The 8,322-nt window shown below is 37.4% G+C and overlaps 1 pseudogene; it reads left to right on the forward strand.

Annotated features, from left to right (window-relative positions):
* Positions 1 to 419: 419 nt before the first annotated feature.
* LOC112821889 (methylsterol monooxygenase 1 pseudogene) lies at positions 420 to 1,519 on the forward strand (annotated as a pseudogene).
* Positions 1,520 to 8,322: the final 6,803 nt, after the last annotated feature.

Consider the following 8,322-nt stretch of genomic DNA (forward strand, 5'->3'; position numbering starts at 1 on the left):
GCAGATTTATCTACAATAACCCCAAATAGAAACAATCCAGTGGCCATCAGTGAGTGTGATATACAATAGAAAATTAATTAACAACAAAAATGAAGAAACTGCTGTTACATGCAAAAAACGGATGAATCTGTAGGGGCAAGAGCAGGCTGCCCTAAGATAAGCAACTTTGGCATGGAAATTATCTTGACTTAAAAGCAATCAAAACCTAGTTGTTTTCAGAAAACAACCTCCCCAGACGCTGAGAGGCAGGTTCTGAGGCTGCAGCACCTGGCTGAGTCTGGGTGACGGTGGCCCGCAGTTCCTGCACGGTTGTCCAGGATAAACCAGAAACATGGGAAAACCAATGGAAATGTTTTAAAGTACTTCTCTTTAATCACTTTTGTATTCAGCTTCCTTGATCTGTGGAACTTATTATTTTACAGAGTATTTTAATATACCTTATGACTGGGAAAGAATGCCAAGATGGTATCTGCTTTTGGCAAGATGCTTCGGCTGTGCAGTGATTGAGGATACCTGGCACTGTTTCCTGCATAGGCTCTCACTTCACAAAAGAATATATAAATATATTCATAAAGTTCATCATGAGTTTCAGGCTCCATTTGGAATGGAAACTGAATATGCACATCCCTTGGAAACTCTGATTCTTGGAACTGGGTTTTTCATTGGAATCATGCTTTTATGTGATCATGTCATTCTCCTTTGAGCATGGGTGACTATTCATTTGATAGAAACTACTGATGTCCATAGTGGTTATACATTCCTCTCAACCCTTTAAATCTGATCCCTTTCTATGCCGGTTCTCGGCATCATGATTTCCACCACATGAACTTCATCGGAAACTATGCTTCAACATTTACATGATGGGATAGAATTTTCAGAACAGACTCTCAATTTATTGCCTACAATGAAAAGATGAAGAGGATTGAGAAAACAACTGAATAAATATCTCATCTAAACCTTCCTGAACATACACACTTTCCTGAATTGAAGCGAGTAGCTAACATTGCTTCTGTGGAGCAGAAATAAACATGTGTCTTGGCTGCTAAGTGATACAAAGAACATTAACAACCTTTAATTATCTTCCTAGTGGGAACTTTTTCTACTTTACATAAAAGTTCTGTATGTGTAGAAATAAGTATATATTTAAGTACAGTTTTCATGAGGAAGTTGTAAAGGCCATGTTGCTAGCCTTACAGAAAGGTTTTAAGTAATGGAAGAAGTATTAATTTCTGTCTTTCCCCCAGTAATACCATAGGCCTGAAGTTGAAATTGGTCTTTAAAATCTTTTAAATATATAGTGGCCATTTCAGAAACTCTTAGTAGGGTGTTGGCCTCATATTGAACTTTAAACATTTTTTGGAATTTGCCTAAACATCAAAGTATCATGGGTTGAACCATATCAGTTGACAGTGAGTGAGGTTGCCGAATCAGGAATAGCCAGTACCAAGAACTTCGCTCTTGTCCTGAGCTGACCGGTTTGGGGTGATTCTCTTTCTTTGAGAAGTCTTTTGGGATTGCACTGTACTACTAGTATCTATAAATTAAGGCATTTCTGAATTGTTGTAAGTGGAATATTTTAGTCTAAAGGTTTTCGGGTTACTTGCATTTTTTAAAAAATTGAGCTTTATTTCTGCTATTGACGCTTTCATTTTTGTATTTCAAGTTTTCATTATACTTAAAACTGTATCTTGAAACGTGAACTGACGTGCTGTATTTGCACTTTGAACTATTGAAATAAATGTGATTTTTTTTGTCTGAAAAAAAAAAGAAAAAAGAAAACAACCTCCCCCCTCCACTACCTGCCTGTACCAGGAAGAGAACCATTAACAGAGATTCCTCTTTACCTAAGAAACTTATCTGCAGAACAGGGCAACCTTTATTTTCCAAACATCTCTCGCCTTCCTGCTGATGGTCTTCCTTTGCTTTGTATACCCAGACCTCTACCCCTCTCCTTAGCTCAGATAAACTTCATGTTGCCTGACTGTCTGTGGAATTCTATGTCTATGTGGATTCCCTATACCTATAAAGGTAAATTTGATTTTCTATGTGGATTCTGTATACCTATGAAGGTAGATTTTATTTTCTTCCTATACCTATGAAGGTAAATTTGATTTTCTCCTGTTAATCTGTTTCATGTCAATTTGACTCTCTTAGTCCATCTAGAAAGACCTTGAGGAGTAACAGAAATTTCTTCTCCCCCAACAAATCTCAGAAACATTCTTTTGAGGGAAAGAAGCCAACACAAAAGAATGTGTACTATATAATTTCATTTATATAAATTCTAGAACAAATAAAACCAGTCTATGCTGATAGAACTCAGATCAATTGTTGCCTGGAGGAAGGAATTGACTACGAGGAAGTACAGGGGAATTTTCTGGAGTTATGTAAATGTTCTATATTTTGATTGTGGAAATGGTAGCACATGTATATATGTTCATTAAAACTCATGGAATTGGGGTGCCTGGGTGGCTCAGTCAGTTAAGCATCCGACTCGTGATTTTGGCTCAGGTCCTGATCTCATGGGTCTTGGGATTGAGCCCCATGTTCAGCTCTGCACTCAGCGGGGAGTCTGCTTGAGATTCTCTCTCTGCTCCTCCCCCATCTCACTCTCTCTCTCAAATATATAAATCTTAAAAAAAACCTCATTGAACTACACACTTAAAATCTGTGCATTTTATTCTAAACAAGTTACTCCTCAGTAAAGTTTATTTTAAAAATAATACTACTAGAAACATATAGGAGTCATTTTTTTAAAAAAGATTTTATTTATTTGAGAGCATGAGAGAAAGAGAGAGCGAGCACAGGGAGAGGGAGAGGAAGAAGGATGAGCACACTCCCTGCTGAGCGTGGAGCCCGATAGGGGGCTGGGTCCCAGGGCCCCGAGATCATGACCTGAGCTGAAATCAAGCTTTGGACACTTAACTGACTGAGCCACCCAGGTGCCCCTATACATATACATTTTTGTCCATATCACATATGTGTACATTTTGTGCTGGCTCCAGATATACACGGTATACCTAGAAATGGAAATCTTCTGTCTTAGAGTTTGCAGATGTTTAGTTTTACAAGATAATGTGAGACTGATCTTCAAAACAACTTACCAACTGGCACTAGCAGTGTATAAGAGTTCCTATTGATCTACGTCTTCATTAGCACTTGGTATTTTCTGATTTCTTAATTTTTCCAATAGGTAGTGGGTAAGAATGTTACCTCACTATGGTCTTATTTTAAATTTTGATTAGTAATAAGGTGGAATATTTTTTCCCACTTATTGACCATTTGTGTTTTCTCTAAAGTTACAGTTCAAGTATTCTATTTGTCTACTATTTCTCATTGACTTTGTAGAAGTTCTACATGTTGTTAACCTTCGTTTATTTATTTATTTATTTATTTATTTATTTATTTATTTATTTATTTATTGAGAGAAAGCAAGTGCACATGTGAGTGGGGGCAATTGGGGGGGAGTGGGAGAGAGAGAATCCCAAGCTGGCTCTATGCCCAGTGTGGAGCCTGATGAGGGGCTTGACCTCATGCCCCTGAGATCATGCCCTGAGCCAAAATCAAGAGTTAGATGCTTAAAGCAACTGAGCCACCCAGGTATCCCCATGTTGTTAACCTTAAAAATAAAACTTCCAGTTATTTTTTTACCAAAAGATGAGTTTTTTCAGCAGTAGCAAAGAATTATGATCTGGGACAAGCTAGCTATGGCAAAGTCCATAGCCAAGCCCAACAAACAAAGGAGAGGTAAGCTCTTATATAGAGGAAAGGGAGAAGTTGGGAAGGCTGTTATAAACAAAAAGTCCATTGACATTAATTGGGAATGGGAAGTATAGTAGTTTTTCATTGGCTGAGTTCTGACAGTCTCTCATGAGCTGGGCTGTTGCTAGGGAAGGAGATAAACCTTTCTTCTTCCTGCAGGGATAATAAAGTAGTATCCACCTGCAAAGTCCCTCTCTTCCTTTGGGTCTGAAATTGACAAGTGGTAGGGCATGAGAGCTCCCACTACAGAACCTTCTGACTCCATTTTAGTAGTTTCCCCTTAATGTTCACAATATATTCTGGATTCTTGATCTTTGTCATTATATGTGCCAAAAATATCTCCTTTCTGTGATTTGTCTTTTCAGCCCTCCCTTTTCTAATCTTTATTTTTTATTATTTTTTTCCAGTTTTATTGAGAAAAAATTGACATACATTACTGTATAAGTTTAAGGTGTATAACATGATGGTTTGGTTTATATATATTGTGAAATGATTACTGCAACATGTTTAGGTAACATCCATGTTCTCATGTAGATACAATAAAAAGAAAAGAAAAAAATAAGAAAAATGTTCTTCTTGTGATGAAAACTCATTTTTCACTCCTTTAGTATAAACGTATTTTAATGAACAGTTCTTAATTTTAAGGTGGGTTTTTTTTTAATGGTTAATGCTTGTTGTGCCTTCTTTAAGAAATCATTTCATATCCAGATGTTATAAAGATAATTTCTATTTTCTTCTGAAAGTTTAAAAATTTTTGGTTTCACATCAAATCTTTAATCCAGTTATCTTAGTGTGTATAAGGCCAAGTTGTTATAGAAAGAAGAACCCAAAATAGAGGGCTTAAATAATACAGACATTTTTATTTTTCAAGTAATAGCTCCAAAGTAAGTGTTTTAGCCTGGAGACTGGTTTTGCTTTATGTGATCATTCAGAGACCCCAATCTTGATGATGTCTCTGCCAAGGGTAGTTTGCTGATTGCCATTACATGAACAAGATACATCCTTCCACTTATTTAGGTCTCCTGGAATTAATAACTGTAGGAAGAAGACAGTGGGGAACAAAATGGAAGAGATAGCATGAATAGGATCTAGGGACCTGGAGGAGGGGCTCCCACAGGCTGTGCTCAGTTCTCTGCAACCACTGCCTACCTATGATCTTTGTTAGGCACCATGGGACTGGTTCTCGGATGCCCCACAGCTAGGGCTCCGAGGTTTAGAGGAGCATTCTGAGATTGGTGTTGGAACTTCTAGAAGGTGCCAAGCGGTTGAAGCTGTGAGTGCCAAACAGCAGCAGAAGGCTGCAGGTATAGCTGCCCTCATGCTGCTGGAGGGATCTGATTGGAACTGGAAACTGGAAGCAGGAGCTTCTTCTCCCCTTCTCCTGCCTTCCTATGTCCATCTCCCACTGACAAAACCTAAGAGAAACCGCCTGGTAGTGGGACAAGTAGTGCTGCAGTGGAAAACCTTGTGCATATTTTGTTTTGTTTTTTCTTCCTCCGGGCAAATTCTTAGTGGGATTATATGTAGCTTTTACGAGATATTGCCAACTTTTCCTCTGTATAGGATTGGACCATTTTGCTCTCAGCAACAACATACGAGAGTGTTTTTCCACAGAGACACATGAACGGAGTACATTGTCAGACTTTTGAATCTTTGCCAAACTAATAGGTACTAAATAATTTGGATTTCTCTTATGAAGTTGGACATCATCTCGTATGTTTGAGATCCATTTATATGTCTTTTCCTGTGAATTTTCTGTTCATGTGTTTTGCCCATTTTTTCTATTGGATTTTGGTGATTCTACTCATTTTTAAACATACATTATGGTAATTAGGCCTTTACTTGTCATATAACTCTCAGTATTTTCTCCCAGTTTGTCATTGTTTTCTGACTTTGCCGATCAACTTAACTTCAGAAAACAAAACAAAAAAAATCACGTTAGTACCATTATGGCATTTCCTTACATATAGATGTTAATTTTGAGGAAAATTGACATCTTTTTTATTTTACTTCCTTTATCCAAGAGCAAGGAATCCTTTTCATTTGTTCAAGGCTTTGAAAAAATGAGTTTTTAGAAGATTTTTCTCATGTAAGTTTGTATGTTTCTTGTTAAGTCTACCCTTAAGTATTTTATTTTTTGTTGCTTTTGTAAACAGGGTTTAGTTTTACATTAAGTCTTTTATTGTTTGATATGTATGAAGGATATTGTTTTTATATGTTAATTTTATATGTTAGTTTTAAATATAGCAATGTTACTGAATTCTTTAATGTCTATGTTGGTTTTAGTATTGATTTTTGGAATTTTCTAGGTCTATTTTCTTTTTTTCTTTTTTTGTTTTAAAGATTTTATTTGTTTATTTGAGAGAGAGAGAGAACACAAGCAGCGGGCAGAGACAGAGGGAGAAGCAGGCCTCCCGCTGAGCAGGGAGCCCGATGTGGGGCTCAATTCCAGGACCCTGGGACCATGACCTGAGCGGAAGGCAGACAATGACTGAGACACCCAGGCACCCCTTCTAGGTATATTTTCATAACATAGGCAAATGTAATTTCACTTCTTTTCAATTTTATGCCTTTAATTGAATTGTCTTGTCTTATTACATTGACTAATCTCCATTAAAATAGTAAGTTATCGTGGAGATAGTGAGCATTCTTGCTTTGTTTCTGACCTTAGTAAGAATGCCTCTAATCTTTCCCTGGTAAGTAAGAGGCTGAGGTATATTTTATTATGTTATGAAGCATCTATCAATTTCTATTTTATTGAATTTTTATTTATTTATTTATCTATTTATTTTTTTAAAAAGATTTTATTTATTTATTTGAGAGAGAGAGAGAATGAGAGATAGAGAGCACGAGAGGGAAGAGGGTCAGAGGGAGAAGCAGACTCCCCACTGAGCAGGGAGCCCGATGTGGGACTCCATCCCGGGACTCCAGGATCATGACCTGAGCCGAAGGCAGTCGCCCAACCAACTGAGCCACCCAGGTGCCCTATTTTATTGAATTTTTAAAAAACAGATAGATCTGAATTGTGTCAAAGATCTTTTCAGCATCTGTGGAACTAATCTTATCATTTCCTCCTTGTAAATATTATATTATTGGATAAATTATATTAACGGTTTCTTAATGTCAAACCATCCTTATGTTCTTAGAATAAATCCATCTTGGTCATAAAGACTTTTTGTTGTTGCTGTTTGTGGTTTTGTTTTTTAAAGTTTTAAAAGACTTATTTTTTAGAGCAGTTTCAGGTTTACACCAAAATTGAGAGGAAAGTACAGAGAGTTCCTGTATATCTCCTGTCCTCTACACATTATCAACATCCCCCACCAGGAACATTTGTTATAATCAATATACTTATACTGATAAATCATTATCACTCAAAGTCCATAGTTTACATGAGGGTTTGCTCTTGGTGTTGTATATTCTATGATAATTGTGTAATGACATGTATCCACCATTGTATTATCATGCAGAATAGTTTCGATGCCCTAGGAGTCCTTTGTGGTCTACCTATTCATCCTTTTCCCTGACCCCCTGGAAAACACTGATCATTTTACTGTCCCCATAGTTTTGCCTTTTTTAGGATGTCATATTGTTGGAGTCATACAGTATGTAGCCTTTTCAGATTAGCTTCTTTCACTTAGTAACATGCATTTAAGTTTCCTCTGTGTCTGGGTGGCTCAGCTGGTTAAGCCGCTGCCTCTTGATCTCAGTTCAGGTCTTGATCTCAGGGTTGTGAGTTCAAGCCCCATGTTGGGCTCCATGATGCTGGGTATGGAGCCTACTTAAAAAAAGAATTTCCTCCGGGTGCCTGGGTGGCTCAGTTGTTGAGCTTCTGCCTTCAGCTCAGTTCGTGATCCCAAAATACACCTAGAAGGGGCTCCTGGGTGGCTCAGTCATTAAGCATCTACCTTCGGTTCAGGTCATGATCCCAGGGTCCTGGGATCGAGTCCCGCATCGGGCTCAGCGGGAAGCCAGCTTCTCCCTCTCCCACTCCCCAGGCTTGTGTTCCCTCTCTCTCTCGTATCTCACTGTCAAATAAATAAATAAAATCTTTAAAAAAAAAAAAAGAATTTCCTCTGTGTCTTTTCATGGCTTAATAGCTCATTTCTTTTTAGCACTGAATAATATTCCATTGTCTGGATGTACTACAATTTATTTATCTATTCATCTACTGAGGGATATCTTAGTTGCTTCCAAGTTTTGGCAATTACAAATAAAACTGCTATAAACATCCATGTGTGTCTATGTATGGATAAATGTTGTCAGCCCATTTGAGTAAATACTAAGGAACAGGATTGCATAATTTTTTAAAATATGCTTTGGGATTCTGCTGCTAATATTTGGCTTAGAATTTTTTACATCGTATCCATAAGCGAGAGTTGAACAATATTTGTCATATTTTGATATTGATGTTATACTGGCTTCAAAAAACCAAATTGGAATGCCTTTTTCTTTTTTTTTTTAAAGATTTTATTTATTTATTTGAGAGAGAGAGAATGAGAGACAGAGAGCATGAGAGGGAAGAGGGTCAGAGGGAGAAGCAGACTCCCCGCTGAGCAGGGAGCC

This window comes from Callorhinus ursinus, unplaced genomic scaffold (genome assembly GCF_003265705.2).
Source record: "Callorhinus ursinus isolate GAN/ISIS: 27379988/994484 unplaced genomic scaffold, GSC_fseal_2.0 scaffold8, whole genome shotgun sequence".
In the NCBI taxonomy this organism is placed as follows: Eukaryota; Metazoa; Chordata; class Mammalia; order Carnivora; family Otariidae; genus Callorhinus; species Callorhinus ursinus.